The 22747-nt window shown below is 40.6% G+C and overlaps 1 non-coding gene across 1 annotated transcript; it reads left to right on the forward strand.

The window, feature by feature from the left end:
- The first annotated feature begins 20562 nt into the window (after positions 1-20562).
- Positions 20563-20669, forward strand: LOC133793101 (small nucleolar RNA R71). Its single transcript, XR_009874561.1, has one exon. It is a non-coding gene; the product is annotated as a small nucleolar RNA R71 (small nucleolar RNA).
- The last annotated feature ends 2078 nt before the right edge of the window (positions 20670-22747 follow it).

A 22747-nucleotide genomic window follows, 5' to 3' on the forward strand; every position in this document is an offset into this window, starting at 1 on the left:
ACCTGGATGACTCCCATAAGGGAATACCTTAAACAGGAAGGCTACTTGATGATAAAAAGGATGCAAGAAAAATACTTTATCAAGCTCCACGGTATGTGATAGTGGATGGGATGTTGTACCGACGTGGTAATTCATTGCCTCTCCTACGATGTGCTCTGCCTGAGGAAGCTAAAACCATTTTGCAAGAAGTGCACGGAGGCTTTTGTGGAGATCATGCTGGGGGAAAAACCTAGCATTGAAAATACTGAGGCAGGGCTATTTTTGGCCCACTCTAACAAAAGATTCAATTTTGTATGTCCAGAAGTGCGACAAATGGCAATGTTTTGCCATAGTTGCCCGAGTTGCTCCAGTTGAGCTAACAATGATCTCATCCCAGTGGCGATTCATGGTATGGGGAATCGACCTAATAGGGTCCCTACCTTTGGGAAAGGGAGGAGTTCGTTACGCGGTGGTGGTGATCGACTATTTCACGAAGTGGGTTGAAGCCGAACCTCTGGCAACCATCACTTCAAAGAGCGTCCTAGACTTCGCGGTGAAAAGTATTATATGTCAATTTGGGCTTCCTAAAAAGATCATGTCAGATAATGGGACACAATTTGACACGATCTCTTTATTGATTTTTGTGAAAAATATGGCATTATGAAGAGTTTCTCCTCAGTAGCATATCCGCAGGCCAACGGGCAGGTCGAGGCTGTGAACAAAACCTTAAAGGCAAGGCTGAAGAAGAGGTTAGATGAAGTCAAAGGACTGAGCCCGAAGGAAATTGTTTAATAAAAAAACTGTTAAACAATTACAGACAAATACAAAAGAGGTATCATTGAGCTCCATCAACTCGCCCCAAAGATGTGACCTCCTCGCCATTCCCCTCAGCTGCTCCGGAAGCCTCACTAGTCTCTGACGGTTCTTGCAAGAGCGGAGCCTTGAATCTTGTAAGGTACGGATCCCACAGCTTGACTTCCATGAAAGAGAAGTTCCCATTCGGGTTGAAGGTCCAATAATTGTACAACATCTCTTCCATGGACGACGATGAGGCCGCCTTTTCTTATTTGATTGCGACCTCAGCCTCGAGTAGTTTTGCTTTGGCTTCATCAACCTCAGCCTGAAGTTGTGCAATTTGAGCCTGGAGGGCAGACAATGCAGTCTTTCCAGCCTGCTTGCTTTCTTGGGACGAGGCGAGAGCAGCCTTGGCATCCTGCTCATTCTTCTGAGCAGTTGCCAAGGCAGCTTTGGCGGCCTGCTCGCCTTCTTGAGCGGCAGTCAGGGCCGTGTTGGCAACATTCAAATCAGCTCAGAGCTCATCGTTTCTAGCCCTAGCACAGGCTATGCTACAATACTGGGCCAGGACAGACTGCAAAATAACAAAACAAGTTAGAAATGTACCCTTGATCACAATAGAAAGAATTTTTTCACCAAGGAAAGACAACTTACAGTGAGGTTAATCCCATAGCTAATTCCATGAAATTCTCCGGGCTGCACTCCTCAATGGTCCTCAGATCCCTCGAGTTGGCCTTATAGGCGTGCCCCACCATATGGCTCTCAGTCTCATAAATGATACCCCGAAAGGCTTCAGGGATTTTCTCCAGATCCTGGGGATCTACTGGTATTCGGATGGTGGGGGCTGGGACAGTGGGGGCTAGAGGCTCAGATTGTATCACTTGAGCCTAAGGAGGCATGAATCGAGGTGGAGGAGGAGGAGGGGGAACCCTCCTAGTGCTAATAGAAGTCACCGAAGCTGTTTCATGAGTTGTGCTCGTTTCTTTCCCCTTTGCAAGGGATTTTGAGGTGTTTCCCGCTGCAGGGGGTCTTCTTCGTAATCCTGGGCCTTTTCACAATGGGGCCTGAGCCAGTCTTCCTAGCTTGGAAAGCAGTTCAGAGGTCAGGAGCTCCGGGTTGTCCCATCTCTTCGTCTGAAAAGAACAAAAATGAATTAGTTCACAAATAATGTTGTCAGAAATATATATAAAGAAAGAAAATAAACAAAGATCCTATCCTTCGGGCTGGGGGAGGAGTCTATTATCATGACCTCCGGCCTTGGAACTCATGGAGGAGAGGGGGATTCTATAACTAATATTTCTGGGATCCTAAGGGGTTCAGGTCCTTCCTCGGGGCTGGATTCCTCTACATATTGTCTAAATCCAAGGGCGAATGCACCCTGGAGTAGAGAAGGCCAGGTCTTACGGTTAGTCCCATACTCCTTAAAAATGATGAATCTAAAGTTTAAAGTGTTATCTACTACGACTGTGCCCTTAGGATAACTGCTGTCATGGCGTACCACTAGGTGGTCTACGCACTGCAGTAGGGTTATATTTCGATCCGAGTTATAGGGATGACGATGGATGAGCTGGTTTGGATTAAAATGAACTAACCTAAAATCGACAACAACCCTATCCAATTCCCTAAAGGGGTATGGGTTACCTTGGCTGGAGGGGCCGACTGCTGCCCCTGATGCAACTCGTTCTAGATCGGGTTCTCGGACAGCCTCGGGAGCCCACCTTTTTCACATTAGAGGCACCTCATCTTCTTCATCCTCCTCATCCTCAATGGCTGGCAAGGCCTCTTGAGAGGATGAGAGCTCGGGGATCACTGGAAGGGCAGCCTAAGTCCTAAAGGCTAGAGTTTGGCCTTCGTAGATCAACTTACAAGCCAACATCGTGACGTCATTCACAACCTGGTGGTAGTCCTTCTCACAGTGGGGAAGCCTAGACAACTTCTCGTACTGACCCCCGAGAGTCACAGACTTTCCCGTCCTTGCAAATATGGCTGCACAAGAAACAAATTCAGTTAAGATAAAAAAAATATATCTTAAATAAAAATTCACGAGCTGAGGTCACAAGGATGGAGGACTTACGAGATCGGTTGAAGTAGTGATGTTCACAATTTCAGAATCCATTCGACATAAAGAACAAGTCTTTATAGTCGTTTGGATGACTGGGAAGCTCGATGACAAAGGCGAAGTTAGGGAATTGCGTGAGGTAGTAGAATCCATCACCATGTCCCCTTTGGTTGGGGCTTGCCTAGAGGCAGAAGAAATATAGAACGTCTGCCGGAGTGGGGACCTCCCACTTGTGTTTTAGGAACAAATACTTCAGTCCCACCAAAAGTCTATACGAATTTGGGGGGAGCTGAAATGGAGCCAGCTTCACTTAATTTAAAAAATCCACGAAGTATTGGTCTAGGGGGAGGAAGACCCCAACCTTTAGGTGTTCATCACTCCATGCTGCAAAGTCGTCTTAGAGAGAGGAGCAGCCCCGTTCCCCTTCGAACGCAGGTCAGACTAAGAGAGTTCCAATTTCGACCTCTATGTTGTGGCTCAACATAATTTTGTTCACCCTCCCCTGAGTAATGATCTTGGAAATGATATGCTTAGCCTTGAGTATGCGTTGGGATCGACCTTGATCTCCTTCTCCACCATCGGATTAAAGTGCGGGATGGGAGATTCTGGGGCGATCTGTTTCCCTTTCTTCTTCTATTGGGAGGAAGAGCTCGAGGCATTCTTCTTTGGGGCATTCTTCTTTTGAGGAGCCATCAAATCGCCTAATGACATGGCGACCTAGTTAATAGGTGACCTAAGATGATCTAAAACTGGGATGCGAGAGTATGAAGACGGAAATGGTTTACTTTTGTTATACGAGCTAAGGATAGCCTCAGCCCCATTGCGTGATGCCATGCGATATTCTAAGCAATGCGCCTTGGTTTCCTAACAGACCCCTAATATTTTGGGATTCGTGTGTCAGAATGCCAGACCATTAGTTTCCTTGGGAGGCGGTTTAGTGAAAAATCACCCAAGAAATGTAACCTCTAAGCTATCTGGTTCTAAACCTAAAAACCTTTCATTTCCTTTACTGCCAAATAGGTATTCTTTAAATTAATGCACCATTAGGATCACCCAGATTTACCTAGGAATTTCCCAGTTTTATGAACATCTTATTTTTAAAACATTTTTGGATTCACCCGTCGAACCTAAGTCAAGACCTATTCTCTAAGAACATTTAGAGGTGGCCTAACAGTAACTACAATGAATGTTGCGGATGAACGTGGTAAAGAATAGAAATTCCATTGGATAAACAAAAAAGAAAAAACTCTTCAAACCAAAGAATGAAATACTTACAGTGTGTTCTTAGATGGTAAGATATAGACTCAGCAACGGGAAGCTCCTCGAAAGCTTCGGAGTGGCTGGGTATGATGAACGGTTTTTGGGATTTCTGTGAATGAAGAGAGGCTTGGAAGTGCAGAAAAGGAAAAAAATTAAATGAAAGGTGGTGAAGTTTGAAATTTGGCCATCCTATTTATACGTAAATTGTGTAGATTAATCTGAGCCATCCAATTTGGTTAGTTCAAGATCCAAGGGACAAGGTTAAACAGAACAAACAGTGGCAAAATGTGACAAGATAGTTATTGTAGTCCTCAAAACCCGAACAGACGCCAATTGTGGTACACCACGTGTCCAGTACTCAAGTAGTGGGCAGGCGTGGTTTTATGTAACGGAAGTCTAAAAGCCCCTACCAGGTGGGTCGGAAAGTGACGACGTCATACACGAGCAGGAGCTTGGGGGGAAAATGTTGTACCTTAATTTTAGCCTGAGTTCATTCACTCAGCTCGGGTACATCTGGCAAATAAATATACTGAGAAATAACCAAAGGAATGATATTTGCTTATTATCCACATGGACAAATCCAGTTTCATGTGGTCACGCGTGGCATTAGGCATCTTGGGATTAACCTGAGCTACAGACACGAAGGTTGTGAAGCGCGAGCTCAGAATATTAAAACATTTGTTGAAGCACGAGCTTGGAGGAGATATCCAACTTGTGGTAGCTTTAGTATATTGCATATCTGTGGTTCCCCATAGACTGGGGATCCTTTTATACGTATAATTTTATGACCAAGCTATCATATTTAATATCCCAGATATTAGGAGTACATTTACCTTGTGATCAAATAATATTCCAATGTAAATGAGAATTATTTGTATTAAATGTAATAATTACGTAAATGCGTGATTAACTCACGTGGTTACCCAAACCTGTCCATGGAATTCCCTTATAAATACAGGGAATATGGGACAGGAGATAGGACCATTATTCTGTAATACCGAAACTCTGTCGAAATAGAGAGAGAAACAACAATAATATAGACTTGTAGACTAGGTGGATTTTAACCACTAAACCACGTAAAAGTTCTGTGTTCTTGAGTGAAATCATTTATTTTTCATTACGGTTTATTAAGCAATAATCCACCTTATTATTTCTTAATACACTGTTGGCCAAAATCTGCGTCAACAATTTCCCTTAGTCATTTCTCCGTGTATTTATCTGCAAGCTGTACCCGAGCTGAGTGAATGAAGTCGTGCTAAAATTGGGATACAATATTTTCCCCCCAAGCTCCTGCTCATGTAGAATGCTGTCACTTTCTGACCTACACAGTAGGGGCTTTTAGACTTTTGTTACATAAAAGCATGCATGCCTACTACTCGAGTACTGGACATGTAGTGTACCACAATTGGCATCTATTCGGATTTTGAGGACTGCAATAATTGTCGCCATTTGGTCTATTTAATCTTGGCCCTTGGATCTTGAGCTAACCCAATTGGATGGCCCAGATTAATTTCCATAATTTACGTATAAATAGGATGACCAGATTTCAAACCTCACCGCCTTTGCATTTAAAAATTTCCCTTTTCTGAACTTCCAAGCTTCCCTTCTTCCCCAGAATCCCCAAAACTGTTCATCGTGCCCAGATATTCTGAAGCTTTCTAGGAGCTTCCCATTGCCGAATCTACTCCCTCTAACCAGCGAACATATTTTCCCGTAATTATCTCATCCCTTGGTTTGAAAAGTTTTTTCTCTTTTTTTGTTTTAAATGGAATTTCTGTTCTTAACTATGTTCATCCACAACACTCATTGTAGTTACTACTAGGCTGTTTCTAAATGTCCATAGGGAATAGGTTTTGATTTAGGTTCAATGGGTGAGTCCAAACATGTTTTAGAAATAAAATTTCCGTAAAACTGGGAGATTTCTAGGTAAATCCGGGTAACCCTCATGAATAATTGATTTAATGAATACCCGTTCGGGGTAAAGAAACTAAAGGGTCTTTAGGTTTAGAACCAGATAGCTTAGGGGTCACGTTTTCTTGGGTGTTTTTGCACTAAACTGCTTCCCAAGGAAAGTAGTGGTTTGACATTTCTGACACACGGATCCTTAAATATCAAGGGACTATTAGGAAATCGAGGCGCGTAGCTTAGGATATCACGTGGCATCACGCGATGAGGCTAAGGCCTACTTTAGCTCGTTTAACCAAAATAACTCGTTTCGTCCTTCGTACTCTCGCATCATAGTTATAGATCATCTTAGGTCGCCTACTAACTAGCTTGCTTTGTCATTAGGCGATCTGATGGCTCCTCTGAAGAAAAACGCTCCAAAGAAAAATGCCTTGAGCCCATCCTCTCAACACAAGAACAAGGGGAAGCAGGTCGCCTCTGATTCTCCCATCTCGCACTTTGGTCCGGTGGTGGAGAAGGGGCTCGTTATCGACCCCAAGGATTATTTCGAGGCTAAGCATATAGTCTTGAAAATCATGACTCAAGGGAAGGTCAACAAAATCCTGTTGAGTCACAACATAGAAGTAGGATCCGGAATTCTTCTCGCCCGATCTGCATTTGAGGGGTATGGAGCTATGCCCCCTTCCAGGATGATTATGCAGCCTGGAGCAATGAGCATATGAAGGCCGACACATTCCTTCCTTTGGACTAACACTTCATGGACTTCTTGAACTACGTAAAATTGGCTCCATTCTAGCTCCCCCCAAACTCCTATAGGCTTATGGCGGGGCTGAAGTATCTATTCTTGAAACACGAGTGGGAGGCCCCCACCCTGACAAACATACTATATTTATTCTGCCTCAAGGATAGCCCTGATCAGAGAGGGTGAGGTGCCGAGTTTTATTACCTCACACGGTTTCCCAACTCCGCCCCCGTCATTGAGCTTCCTAGTCACCCAAACGACTATAAAGATCTATTCATTATGTCGAATGGCTTCAAGAGCTGCGAACACCAGTACTTCAACTGTCCTTGTAAGTCCTCCATCCTTTTAAATCCAGCACATGAATTTTGTTCCTTGAAAATATTTCTTTTTTTTTTGTACATGTCTTAATTGAATTTGTTTCTCGTGCAACCATATTTGTAAGGACAGAAAAGTCTACGACCCTCAGGGGTTAGTATGAGAAGCTGTCCAGACTTCCCCCAGTGAAAAAGACTATTGCCAGGTCATGAATGACGTCATGATGCTGGCCTGTAAGTTGCATGGCAAGGGTCAAACATTGTCCTTGAGCACCCGTGTTCCTCTTCCGGTGATCCCTGAGCTCCCCTCCTCTCAAGAGGCCTTGCTAACCACTAAGGATGACGAGGAAGAAGAGGACGAGATGCCTCTCGTGTGAAAAAGGAGGGCCCCTGAAGCGGACCAGAGACCTAATCCTGATCGAGCTGCTTCTACGGCAGGGCCCCAAAAAAGGTGTGCAGCAGCCGGCCCTTCCGGCCAAGGTAACCCATACCTTTTTAGGGAATTAGATCAGGCTGTTGCCGACTTTAGGTTAATTCGTTATAACCCGAACCAGCATGTTAGCCGACATCCTTCCAACCTGGATCTAAATGTAACCCTTCTCCAGTGCGTAGACCACCTAGTGGTACGCTACGACAATAGCTACCCTAGGGGCACAATAATAGTTGATAACACCTTACACTTTAGATCCGCCATATTTGAGGAATATGGGACAAATCGTAGGACCTAGTCTTCTTTGCCCCAGGGTGCATCTTCCCCTGGGTTTAGACAATACGTAGATGAATCCAGCCCCGAGGAAGGACCTGAACCCCCTAGGATCCAAGAAATATTAACTTTAGACTCCCCTTCTCCTCCATCTCCATCAAATTTTGACAAGTGTGGCATTCTAAAGCCTACCGGATATGTGGCTGCTGCAATATTTGGAGCGAAAGGCTTGAGATCATCTTCTGAGTTGCAATCATCTTTTTCTTTTCCAGATAAAAGCCTCTTAATTTTCTCTTTCATCAAAGCTAGTCTTTCAAGGGTTTGGTCCCAAGTCCCTAGGTTACCTGGGCGCTGTTCAACCGTTCCCATCCTAGCGTATGTGTTTGATGGGTTATTGTTCCTCCAAGCTCAAGCTTGGTTTTGTGGGGCATTCCCGTTATCACATACTATGGACAGACCTCCTTCTTGTTGAGTATAGCTAGTATCTTTATTCCGAGCTAGAGTTCTTCTCTACGAATTCAGACGATCGCGCAAATCAGGTTGTGAATCGTACCGAGGGCTCTGTGCTGAACTCAACTGATTCCTTAAGTCACCCTTGGACCTTCCACTATGATGACTTTCAGTCCAATAACTCCCATTTACGAAACTTACAGCTCGCGGTTGTGACCGAGGATTTGGATTTTCGACACGTGTTCATGGAACATAAGTATTGAAAGATGGGGGAGGATTCCTCATAATGTCTCCATAAGATGGAATGCCCCGTTGAGGATGAGGTGGTTTCGGATGTCATATAGGCGAAGGGGGATGACTTATTGGTGAGGCTATCCTCGTTCCATCAGGGTAGACTAAATTAGCTCGCCTATGTTCTACTCCAATGTCTCTAGTTCTTTGTGCCTGACTATCTGATCGTGACATAGGAGGATTTGTTGCAACATTTTGTCTTTTTGAGCCTATCCCTAACCCTCCTTGTGGATTGCCAAGGGCATTCCTGGGGACCTAGGAAGAAGGCACCAAACTTGGGGTTGCAGTCCTAACCAACCGGCTGACATGCTGATGACCCCTATGATGTTCGTTGGGTCGAACATTTTGGTGATATCGCTTTGCAGGTACAGAACTTGGGGTGGGGGTTCTGACTAATCGACCTGGTTTGGATCGATTATTCCTGTGGGACTTGTGAGACCCACTTTGCCACTTTTTGATGTTATCATCGGTTGCAAGAAGGGGTAACCGAGCCAAAACCTCCCCAATCTGCCTATTTGCCTTAGCGAGATGGCTCCTCAATTGCATGTTTTCCAACTTGATGACAATTATGTAATCTATATTTGGATTCGGTGGAAATGACGCCGAACTCCCAGTGTCGCGTTGTCCCACCGGTTGTTTTCCCGGACATTGCTGGATCTCAGGGCCATGCTCGTTTGAAACAACAGTGTGATGGGCCTCCTGCCCACCAGGCTGTTCTATCTCATTATCAGCCATTGAGCGAGTGAGCACCATGATGAGAATCGACGTGGATTTTGATGAAGCACTAATTTGCTCTCAATGAAAGCACCAAACTATTGACACAGTTTTTCGCCAACAATGTATTAAGAAATAAGAAGGCAGATTAGTGCTTAATGATAAACCGTAATGAACAATAAACAAAATTCACTGAAGAACACATAACTTTTACATGGTTCAGTGGTTAAAATCCACCTAGTCCATGAGTAAATATTATTGTTGTTTCTCTCTCTATTTTGGCAGAGTTTTTGTATTACAAAATAATGGTCCCCTTTCCTGTCCAATATTCCCAGTATTTATAGAGGAATTCCATGGACATATTTGGGTAACCGCGTGAGTCAGTCACGCATTTTAATAATTTCTATATTTAATAAAAATAATTCCCATTTATATTGTGATATGATTTGATAATAGAATTAACAAGTTCCTGTTATCTCGAACAATAAATATGACATCCTGGTCATAAATAAACATTTGAACAGATCCCGAGTCTCTGGGGATCCCTGAGTATGCAATATTTTTTAATTACCATGAGCTGGATATCTCCCCCAAGCTTGTGCTTCATAGACATTGTACCTTAGTTCGGGATAAACTCAGGACGCCTAACACCACATATGATCACTATGAATCTCGAGTTGTCCACATGGATAATAGTCATTTCTCCGTGTATTTATCTGCCAGCTGTACCCGAGCTGAGTGAATGAACTCGTGCTAAAATTAGGGTACAATAGATTCCAATTAATCCTGACATCCCCAAATAACCATTAAATAACTACCCATTACTCGATAAATCTCGACTATGCACTAAGTTTCCCAAAATACCCCAGGCTCACCCCGAGCCGGGTATTTGACCATGTTGTGACTTTTCTGCTAACTCGCTCACTAGGATCGCCTTGAGAAACATATTGCGAATATATCCACATAATAATGTGGTCTCAATAACATAACATATATAGTTACATTTATACCCTCAACGAGTCAAAATTACAAATATGCCCTTATTAACAAAAATGGGCCCACATGCTCATCTAATACACATAAACATGCATATATATATATTCATTTCACCATATAAATTATGTATGTCACATTATCACACATATATTCAATTAATCCCACATATAAATCCAATTATGCTCTCCCAACACACTAATCGAGGCACTAAGCCTTATTAGCAAATTTTGGGACGTTACACGAGGCTTTTCATCTTTTTTTTTATCATAATATATTTAATAGCAGAGTGGTATGTATAGAAGATAACCTTATTACCAATCAAGTATGGTCTGAATTTATCAAAGGCAAACACAATAGGAAGAAGTTTGTTCTCCGTAGTAGCATAATTTAGTTGAACAGTATTCAATGTTCTGCTTGCATGGTATATTGTTCGAAATACCTTATCCATCCTCTGCCCCAAAACTACCCCCACTGCGAAATCACTTGCATCACACATTAATTTGAATGGTAGATCCCAGTATGGTGCAACAACTATAGGTGTTGTAGTTAACTTCTCTTTAATTGTCTTAAAGGCTTGTATACATTCATCATTTATGTAAAAGAAGACACCATTCATTAGCAAGGTGGATAGATGTTTCGTGTAATGCCCCGACTAATTCTAAGACCCCAGACCATTAAAAACTACTAAGACATAGCTACTATTTTGGAAGACATGCATAAAATAATAGAACTTTATTATAAAAATCCAAAATACGGGATCCCATTGTTATTACATAAAACATAAAGAAAACTTAAACCTTTAGTTAATTATTCAAATACTAAATGCGGAAAAAATAATTACATAAATGAAAAGACTCAAAAATACAAACTTCATCGTCGATCTTCCAGCAGTCCATCCATTCAGTACATCCCCAATACACATGCCAAAGTTGCCATGAATCCATCCCGCCTTCTGAGCTTATTTTCCTGCACCATCTAAAATAAAAAGGAATGGGCCTAATGCCTAGGAAGAAAAATCTACTAAAACATAACAAAAATCATAAGACTAAAAACATACGTAAAATCGTATATCATATAAACACAGGACTACAATATTAATGGCAATTAACTCATTACCATAGTATGTGATAAAACCATCTAGGTCCTCTGTCTACTAATCGAGGTAGGTTAGATCACAAAATAGTATATGATAAACCATCTAGGTTCTCTATCTACTAATCAAGGTAGGTTTAATCATAACTCTAATCTACGATAATGATAAAAAATCTTGGGATTTATTTGCTATCTAAGCAACTATATTTCCCAAGTGACTACAACATAAAACATATACATACATATATATATATATATATACATAAACATAACATAGCAGATAAACATATCATAACACATACAATCTAACCTATTTTCCTTAGCAAAAATTGGGATATTGGAGACAAGAACGGGATTGGATAACTCCTAAAACCAAACAGCAAGAATCATAAGTTTCTAAAGAAATGAAGATGAAAAGGAGATCTAAACCATCAAGATAGAAACTTACTGAAAACCTTAAGTTTCAAGAAACTTAAACACCTAACCAAAACCATAATAACAAGTTAGGATCTGGAAGAAAATGAAAGAAAATAAAAGAACTATAATGAACCAAACTTGAGGATAAGAATACCTTTGATATCCTAGAACTCCAATCTACACCTCAATACCAAAATATCACTCTATCTTACTTCCCAAGTGTTTAGAAAAGCTTAGATAGTGTTTTCTCTCTAGAATAAACTTAGCAGCTTGAAGGCTCTAAAGAATGCTTGAATGACGAATGAAATGGCTGAGTGCTACGCCTTATTTATAGAGTTCATGGAGTGAAACTAACCCCTTTTAAAAAAAAAAAATAAATGAATAATAATTGAATAAATTTTGAATTTTCTGTTCAACAGATGCCCAGAACTCGGTCAAAAATGTTCAGGAGCAAATCTAAGTTGTTAATGGCTGTTTCTAATTTGGTTCCACAAAGTTTAAAAAATTCCACAAAGGGCCGATATATCGCCCCTATAGGCAATATATTGCCTACCCCTATGCCCTAAGCCTTCGTCGTTTCGTTCATGCGAAGTCGACGTGTTTTCCGTATCAACCTTAGGCGATGTATCGACCCCTATGATTGCGATATATCAGCATACGCTGATATTTTAAACACATTTTTGTACACTTTCAGTACACTTGAATTTGTTTAAACAACTTTGACTGAGTAAAATGTGATCCTAATAGCTCCTGGAAGGTTCTAGAGCTTCTAGATCTATCCATTATTAAATTATTCATCTAAAATCGATCCTTAATAAACATGCATTTGACAAGTGTCACGTTATTAATTATTCTATCTAAACCTTAGGTTATAATAAATGTTATTTCTAGGACCAGCTATATTAATCAAACCTTATGTTAAGATTAAAATCAAATTTTCTTCCAAAGTACGGTCTATACGAGTTCACCCAATTGACATACTCCATTATCTCTTTACTGTCCTCATTTTCCACTTCAACTTTAGTTAAGGCTAACTAAAGAGGATCTTCTCCTAAACTTGTATTAGATACTGCCTCATTTACCATATCCATACAAAAACAACTGCCACTTGCCCGAGGGAACTGCATTTCCTTAAACACATTGAAAACAACTTCTTCTCCTTGAACCCTCAATCTTAACTTACCTTTTTGAACATCAATCAACGCTTTCCCAGTGGCCAATAACGGTTTGCCAAGGATGATAGTAACATCATGGTCGTCTTCCATATCTAGAATGATGAAATCTGCGGGGAATATAAACTTGTCAACCTTCACTAGCACATCTTCAATGATCCCCCTTTGATGCTTGCCCCTAAGTCACACAAAACATGTTTGCACTCAACTATAGAGTTATTGTCATAGGTCTCACTTCTCCCAAACCAAGTCCAAGAAACATAGATAATGACATCATATTTATGCTTGCCCCTAAGTCACACACAACATGTTTGCACTCAGAATTCCAATAGTGCATGGTATTGTAAAGCTCCATGGGTCTATAAGCTTTTGGGGAAGCTTCTTATGCAAATTTTTGCGGCATTCTTTAGTTAAAGCCACAGTTTCATAATTCTCCATCTTTGTTTTCTTCGATAAAATCTCTTTCATAAATTTTACATAACTAGGCATTTGTTCTAGGGCCTCGAGAAAGGGAATATTGATGTAATGCGCTGAAATCTCTAATGAGGTTTAATGATTGGATTATTAGGCCAGGAGGGCCATAATAGATTTATTATTCCATTAAACTATTATATGCATGTTTATGTGAATTATATTATAATATGATGTTAAATGCATGCATGTGGGTCCACATTTCATCAGAGGGCTATTTTGGTAATTTGGCCCATTGAGGGTGTAATTGTATATTTGTATGCATGTTAGTGATCTATTGTTGATGCCACATTATAATGTGGATTTGTTCGAGCTATTCGGCATGAGACGATCTTGAGTGTAGATTAGCGGTTTATCATAACGAGATTAAGTTCGGGGCTCGAAGTAAGTCTTAGGGGGATTTTAATGAATAGAGCATTGCCGAGAATTAAAGGGTAATGGGGTATGAATTATTGGTATTTGAGAATATTGAGAATAGCGGGAATTGGAGGGTGTTAATTATGATTAACGAAATAGGTGGAAAAGGACGAATTCACCCTTGGGAGCCTTTAGAAAACTTTATTTAACCTAGGGGCATTTTAGTCTTTTCACCCTAGGATTGGTTTAAGCCATTGAAGGCTATATAACTTTCAAGAAACAGAGTATCAGAAACACCTCTCCCATACACCATTTATCTTCCTTTTCTTCTTGAATTTTTTAGCTTAATTTGAGGAACCAAGCAAGGGAAGTAAGTCTTAAGGGCTTAGGATTGTGTTCCACCATTGCAGAGGGTTCTAATATGAGCTTGAGGTAAGTTTCTAGCCATTAAAACTCTAGCTTTGCTCTGTTTTTGTTATAGTTTTCAGCTTGGTTTTCTTGATTGGTTGAGGGGAAATTGATGGGAGTTTTTGGCTAGAGCTCTTGGGGTTGGGATGCCTAGGACATGTGGGGTTGGTTTTTGGGTTCATTTGGGACTTAAAATGAGGTTTGGAAGCATTTGGTTCAGGTTGGAAATGGTGGAGTCGAAGGGGAAAGGTTTCTGGCCATTTCAGTCTGGGTGTAGCGCTATAGCTCCCACTATGGGGCGCTACAGCGCTACCCAGGAGGCTTTGGTTCCGAGTATAGCGTTGGGGCACTACCCTGTTCCATCAAATTCTTGTTTTAGGAATTTTTAAGGGTTTTTGGCTCGGGGTTTCAATCCTTAAGGCTTGGGATCGAATCTACTCACCGTTTGGGTACAATTCAAGGTCCTGGGAGTGAGGTTTAGGTCAAGACCCTATTATTATTGATTTTCATTAATGAAGGTTATAATTGGTTATGGCTAGGTAACCGCTAAGGAATCAAAAGGTCGATCATTCTCAAGGGTTGTTCTGTATTATCACTCGCTCGAACTAGAGGTAAGAAAACTACACCCCATATGTGACATGCATGATTGTTCTTGAGGCATGGTGAATGTTTAAATGTGGAAATTGATTTCATATTGAATGCTTAGCAATTCTTGCTCACTTGTGCATGGCACTGACTAATTAGTCAGAATTGGCAATGGTGTCAGTATTAACTGTGAAGCTGTGGCTCATTAGTCAAGCTTGACAGTAGTACTGAGCACTGGTCACATGGTATTGACTCATAAGTCAAGAATGGTCTTATCGTGTTTAACGCAAGCTGACAAAGATTAGATCTAGTAAATATTGAGGCAGTTAGAGATTGGCCAAGGCCAAAGAATGCTTATGAGGTTAGAAGTTTCCTTGGATTGGCAAGTTATTATAGGCATTTCGTGGAAGGGTTCTAAAATATTTCTACTTCATTGACTGAGTTGACGTGCAAGAATCAGAAACTTGTGTGGTCAGATAAGTGTGAGAACAACTTCCAGGAATTGAAGCAGAGATTGATTACAGCTCCAGTTCTAAGTCTTCCAACAGATCAGGAGAATTTTGTGATTTATTGCGATGCTTCACATCAGGGTTTGGACTGTGTTCTGATGTAGTCAGGGAAGGTAATCACTTATGCCTCACGTCAGTTGAAGGAGTATGAAAAGAGATATCCCACTCATGATTTGGAGTTGGCGGCTGTGGTATTTGCTTTAAAGGTATGGAGGCACTACCTTTATGGGGAGAAGTGTGAGATCTATACAGACCACAAGAGTCTGAAATATTTCTTCACGCAGAAAGATTTGAATATGAGACAAAGGCATTGGCTGGAGTTAGTAAAAGATTATGATTGTGAAATTTTGTATCATCCAGGAAAAGCCAACGTGGTAGCTGATGCTTTAAGCTGAAAGGGTCCAGGGCAAATTTACAGTGCGAGGATGATAGCCAAAGAGTTAGCAGATGATATGACCAAAGCTGGTATAAAGTTGTTGGTGGGCCAGTTGGCCAATATTACGCTACAATCTACATTGTTAGAGAGAATCAAGGAGGGTCAATTGAGTGATCCACAACTAATCAAGATCAGAGAGGATGTTTTGGCTGGAGCATCCAGAGATTATATAATGTCTGATTTAGGCTTGCTGAGATACAAGGGACGGATATGTGTTCCGTTGCTATGAGGTGAGAGATTCTGGATGATTCTCATACTACACCTTATTCTTTGCATCCAGGCACCATAAAGATGTATCACGATGTGAGATCGTTGTATTGGTGGTCGGGGATGAAGAGGGATGTAGTGGAATATGTGGCTAAGTGCTTTACATGTCAACAGGTCAAGGCTGAGCATCAGAGGTTGGCAGGGTTATTACAGCCTCTGGATATCCCAGAGTGGAAATGGGAGGACATCACGATGGATTTCGTGGTGGGGTTACCCAGGACTTTTGGTCAGCATGATTCTATTTGGGTTATAGTGGATCGCTATACCAAGTCAGCTCACTTCTTGCCAGTGAGGACTACTTATATAGTTGACCAGTATGTAGATCTCTATTAGAGAGAGATCGTGCGCCTCCATGGAGCACCAAGGTTGATCATGTCAGATCAGGACCCCACTTTTACTTCCACGTTTTAGGGGAGTTTACAGAAGGCCATGGGAACGTAGTTGAAGTTCAGTACTGCTTATCATCCTCAGACAGATGGGCAATCTAAGAGGACGATCCATATATTGGAAGACATGTTGCGAGCATGTGTGCTGGACTTTGGTGGATCTTGGAGTAAGTATCTACCTTTGATAGAGTTTTCCTACAACAACAGCTATCAGTCTACCATTGGAGTATCACCTTATGAGATGCTGTATGGTAGGAAGTGCAAATCTCCCATTCATTGGGATAAGACAGGTGAAGGGAGATACTTGGGTCCTGAGGCAGTTCAGAGGACTGGTGAGGCCATTGAGAAGATTAGAGCTCAAATGCTCGCTTCTCAGAGTAGACAGAAGAGCTATGTAGATCCCAAGCGCAAGAACGTGGAGTTCCAAGTGGGAGACTACGTCTTCCTTAGAATCTCACCATGGAAAGGGGTGAGAAGATTTGGGAAGAAGGGCAAGCTAAGCCCTAGATTTGTAGGTCCATTTGAGATCTTGGAGAGGATTGGTCAGGTGGCTTACAAGTTGGCCTTGCCTCCGGCATTGTTAGTAGTGCATAACGTGTTTCATGTTTCAGCTCTTTAGAGGTATGTATCTGATGTGTCTCATGTTTTGAGCTATGAAGATATGGAGCTCGAGGCAGATCTCTCTTATGAGGAACAACCAGTCTAGATACTTGACAGAAAAGATAAGGTCCTCAGGAATAAGACAATACCTTTGGTTAAGGTATTTTGGAGGAATAGCAAGGTCGAGGAAGCAACCTGGGAGCTGGAGTCAGATATGCAGAATCAGTATCCCGAGCTATTCAGGTAAATTTTGAGGAAGAAATTTCTGTGAGGATGGGATAGTTGTAATGCCCTGAAAACTCTAATGCAGTTTAATGGTCGGATTAGTAGGTCAGGAGGGCCATAATTGATTTATTATACCATTAAACTATTATATGCATGTTTATGTGAATTATAAAATGATGTTGAGGGCGTAATTGTGTATTTGTATGCATGTCGGTGATCTATTGTTGATGCCACATTATAATATGGATTTGTTCGAGCTATTCAGCATGAGATAATCTTGAGTGCAGATTAGCGATTTAGTCATAACGGGATTAAGTTCGGGACTCGGGGTGAGTCTCGGGGTGATTTTAATGAATAAAGCGTTGCCGGGAATTAAAGGGTAAATGGGTATGAATTATTGGTATTTGAGAATATCAAGAATAATGAGAATTGGAAGGTGTTAATTATGATCGACGAAATAGGTGGAAAAGGACGAATTTACCCTTGGGAGCCTTTAGAAAACTTTATTTGACCTAGGGGAATTTTAGTCTTTTCACCCCTAGGATTAGTTTAAGCCATTGAAGGCTATATAACTTGCAAAAAACAGAGTATCAAAAACACCTCTCCTGTACACCATTTATCTTCCTTTTCTTCTTGAATTTTTTAGCTTAATTTGAGGAACCAAGTAAGGAAAGTAAGTCTTGAGGGCTTAGGATTGTATTCCACCATTGAAGAGGGTCCTAATATGAGCTTAAGGTAAGTTTTTAGCCATTAAAACTCTAGCTTTGCTCTGTTTTTGTTATAGTTTTCAGCTTGGTTTTCTTGATTGGTTGAGGGGAAATTGATGGGAGTTTTTGGCTAGGGCTCTTGGGGTTGTGATGCCCATGACATGTGGGGTTGGTTTTTGGGTTCATTTGGGACTTAAAAGAGGTTTGGAAGCATTTGGTTCAGGTTGGAAATGGTGGAGTCGAAGGGGAAAGATTTCTGGCCATTTCAGTCTGGGTGTAGTGCTATAGCGCCCACTAGATTGCGCTACAACGCTACCCAGGAGGCTTTGGGTCTGAGTATAGCGCTGGGGTGCTAGTGGGATAGCGCTGGGGCGCTACCCTATTCCATCAGATTCCCATTTTAGGCATTTTTAAGGGTTTTTGGCTCGGGGTTTCAATCCTTAAGGCTCGGGGTCGAATCTACTCACCGTTTGGGTACAATTCAGGGTCCCGGGAGTGAGGTTTAGGTCAAGACCCTATTATTGTTGATTTTCATTAATGAAGGTTATACTTGGTTATGGCTAGGTAACTGCTAAGGAATCAAAAGGTCAATCGTTCTCAAGGGTTGTTCTGTATTATCCCTCGCTCGAACCAGAGGTGAGAAAACTGCACCCCATATGTGACATGCATGGTTGTTCTTGAGGCATGTTGAATGTTTAAATGTGGACATTGATTTCATATCGAATGCTTAGCAATTCTTACTCACTTGTGCACGACACTGACTAATTAGTCAGAATTGGCAATGGTGTCATTATTAACTGTGAAGCTATGGCTCATTAGTCAAGTTTGACAGTAGTACTGAGTAATGGTCACACGGTATTGACTCATAAGTCAAGAACGGTCTTAGCGTGTTTAATGCAAGTCGACAAAGATTAGATCTAATAGACATCTGCATTGAATGAATCAAATGAGAATTAATGCTGGACTGACCTCAAGTTCGATGAATATTAAAAGTGCTTGTCTAGCCTAAGGCTAGTCACTTAGAGCCAGGGCCAGAGAGCCCCAGTGATAGTTTAGTCACATGGCTATGGGTGCTGAGCCCCGTAGTGACTTACTCATCAGTCACTCATCTGTTTAAGCTAGTGACTACCCATCAGTCACTCATATGGTTTACGTTAGTGACTTACTCATCAGTCACTCATTTGATTAGGCCTATAAGCCCCATTATGGTTAAACAGAACCTCAAAGTGATATTCACTTATCATGATCATCATTAGATATTACTTACATGCAGTAATGAGTTTTCGTGTTGGGCTTTGGCTCATGGGTGCTATGTGGTGCAGGTAAAGGGAAAGAAAATATCACCTAGCCTTGAGTGGAGAGCTTAGGTGGCGATGTGTACATGGCCGCTTGACCACCATGGCCAAGAAGTTTCTCAGAGGGACTAGGGGTTAACCCTATTTTTGCCGCTTAGGTCGGCGGGTTGTAAATTTATAATGTAATGACCATTTTGTACTTTAAATAACTTGTAAACGTTTGTGGGCCCATGAACAGTTTTATGTTTTAAATAAAATATATCCGTTCCTTTTGATTGGTTTTACAACTTATCCTATCAATTACACCTAGATGCACGTTTATAACCAAAGAACTCGATCAGCGAGTTAAGCACGGTTCAAAGTTCACAGTAACTGTCTTGGGGTAACCAGGGCATTACAATTGATGTGGAGCCTCTTAAATACCTCTACAGACTTGGAAAATTATTTATCAAGTGAGGTTTTCCGAAGCCTCTACTGATAAGGAATTCTGGCATGATGCTCAACATTCATTGGAGAAGCTTCTTTTTTTGACTAAAGGTCTTCAGTAACCCCCTGCTCAACTGACTTAGGATCTCTCCCACTTCTGTCTTCTACTCTACAATCCCCTTTTGTTTAGTCTGCTCATATTGTTACTCACTCCTCAAAGTAATTTCCTGACATTACACTTTTGGATTTACCACTGTATTACTAGGAAAATTCCTTTGAGGCCCATTATTTAACATGTTTGCTAGCTGACCCACTTGTGTCTCTAAATTCCTGATAGATGATCTTGTCTCAATCATGAACTATGCTTGTGTATTAGTGAGAGTCAATAAGGCAGCTTGTAGTTCTCTAGGCTATTCTGGAGGAGCTGATTGACTAGGCTATTGAGAAGAAGAAGCTTATTGTGGTGCTGGAACTAGCGATTGCTGATACTACTGTTGGAATGAAGGTTGTTGACCTTGATTATTTCTCCACGAGAAATTTGGGTGATTTCTCCATCCGAGATTAAAAGAGTTCGAGAAATGATTGTTATAAGGCCTCTAAAATTGCCTATGGCTTGAACCTGAGGTTGCTCCATCGAACCATTAGGATGAGAATCAACTGCTTTACATTGATAAAAGGAGTGAGAACCCCCAAAAATTTCACACCCTGTTTGCATCTAAATGGCATTGCCTGACACAGTACTCTGCTGCAACTGCTTAGTCAATGAAGCAACTTGAGCAGTCAATGTTGTTTTAGCATCTAATTCATGTACACCAGCTACCTTCCTATTTCTCTCCCTTTCAACAGGCCATTGATAATTATTCATGGCCATTTCCTCCAATAGCTCATATGCTTCAGTAGCGTTTTTACTCATAAAAACTCCACTTGCTGCGACATCTAGTATTGTGCAAGCAGTACCACATAATCCATTGTATAAATTGTGGACTAACATCCACTTTTCTATCCCATGATGAGGACATTTTCTCAACAACTCCTTGAACCTTTCCCACGCATAATACAAGGATTCTCTGTCATTCTGAAGGAAATTATTTATCTCACCCCTTAACCTTGTAGCTTTGGCTGGTGGAAATAACTTAGCAAGGAATGTCTAAGCTAGCTCTTCCCATGTGTTGATGGAATTGGATTGAAGGGAGTTCAACTAGCTTTTGGCCCTGTCTCCCAGCGAGAATGGGAATAACCTTAGGCGAATGGCGTTGTCACTTACCCCATTGTATTTGAAAGTAGCACATAGCTCAAGAAAATTAGCTAAGGGCATATTAGGATCTTCTGTGTGGAGTCCGCCAAATTGCACTGTGAACTGGACCATTAGGAGGATCGCTAGTTTAGTTCAAAATTATTGGTAGTAACAGTTGGTGCCCTTATGCATGTTTGTATTCTTGTGACGGTAGGAAGTATATAATCTCTAAGTGTACGTGCATCTTGGCCTTGACCCTGAGTGGCAGCGACATCATTAACATTATCACCCATACTGTTTTTTCTTTCTTTGTTCTTTGGTTCCACTTACAAGTTCTCTCTATCTCTAGATTTATAGGAACTAAATTGTCAGCTCCTCTTATACTACACATATAATAATGGTGCCTGAAATAGAGATCACAAAGTGCACACAAAGAAAATTAGAACAACTAATCACATAACAAACCAAATTAGAAATAAAATTAACTGTTTTAATATTGATAATATTTCAGCCCCGCAGCAATAGCGCCAAATACTTGTTGCAAAATTTATTGCTGCGCAAGTATACATAATCACAACTGTAGCAATATTTGGTAAATCTGATCATCATCCCACGAAGAATGACCACCAATTACCAACGATTAATTTCCAATTCTATTTGACCAATAAAGATTTAATGTTCTTAAAAAAACTAAAAATTAAATAAATAAACAAACAAACAATTATAAAACCTTTGAACTAAAACTTAACTATTAACAGTAGAGACTAATTCAAGAAAAGACAAATTAGGGAATTTAATCTTATCAACTATCCACTATATTATTTACTAATGCAAGATTCTCAATCTTTCTTATTAAGATAGTGAGTTTACCAAAACATTTAATACTCAATTTATGAAATATTAAACTCGACCTAAATGAGACTTTTCTATATTTCTATGATAAATTTACATAAAAGAAGCATTAATATGAAAACTAAAAAACCACACAAACAATCGTGATACTCTCGTTCAAGAGTAAATTTATGTCTGAGCAATCATAGCATATTCAAACCTCACTTTTCAAATTTTAATTCAAACTCATATAGATTATGTAAAAAGATGGCCAATCAATCACATATCAAAACCACAAATTGAACAGATCTTAATAGAGAAGAAGAGAAATCATAAACTTTGCATTAATTCATAAAAGAGGTTCAAGAGATTCAATTAAAAACCCTAAACCTAAAATTAGTTCCTCAACATATCAAAGAAACCCATAATACTAAAATCTAACATAAAGAAAATTAAAGAATAGGAAAAATAACTTTAGAATTGACCTCTGAAAACGTTCTATAAATTTTCTCCTTGCCTCCCTTCATAAAAATTGCACTAAAACTGATAAATTCCCTTTTATTTCTAAAAAAAATGCTTAAATATTCAACCCTAAAATGTTTCAGCCAAAAAGAACAAAAATGCCCTTCAACGTTCATGTATGGACTCTTAGTGACGCGGCCCCCTCGTACATGCACCACGACCACCTCCAGATGCCCAGATTCGGCTTGCCTCTGATTTCTCATGCTTCGCGACCCCTCTTTAAAGCGACGTGACTCTATTCAACAATGAGTGCACACACCGCGACTTTAATTCAAGCGTCGCGACCCTTCTGTTTCCATAATTTAGCATCATCTCTGACTTTGAATGCATCACGACTCTACTTAGAAGCATCGTGACCCCGTTGTCCAATAATTTTAAATTACTTTTCAAACTCCATTTTCACTGTTGTGGTATCTCTAGGCATCCATGAGGAATCACTCATCAAACTATAAGCAGAAAAATCAGAAATCATCCTCAATTCAGCACATTTCACACCACATCCATGCCATCCCTTGATCAACTATTAAACCCTGAAAATACAAACAAAACATAAGCATAATATCGAACAAAAACCTTTAAAGACTAAAATACACTCTAAA

Source organism: Humulus lupulus, chromosome 7, assembly GCF_963169125.1.
Source record: "Humulus lupulus chromosome 7, drHumLupu1.1, whole genome shotgun sequence".
Lineage (NCBI taxonomy): Eukaryota > Viridiplantae > Streptophyta > Magnoliopsida > Rosales > Cannabaceae > Humulus > Humulus lupulus.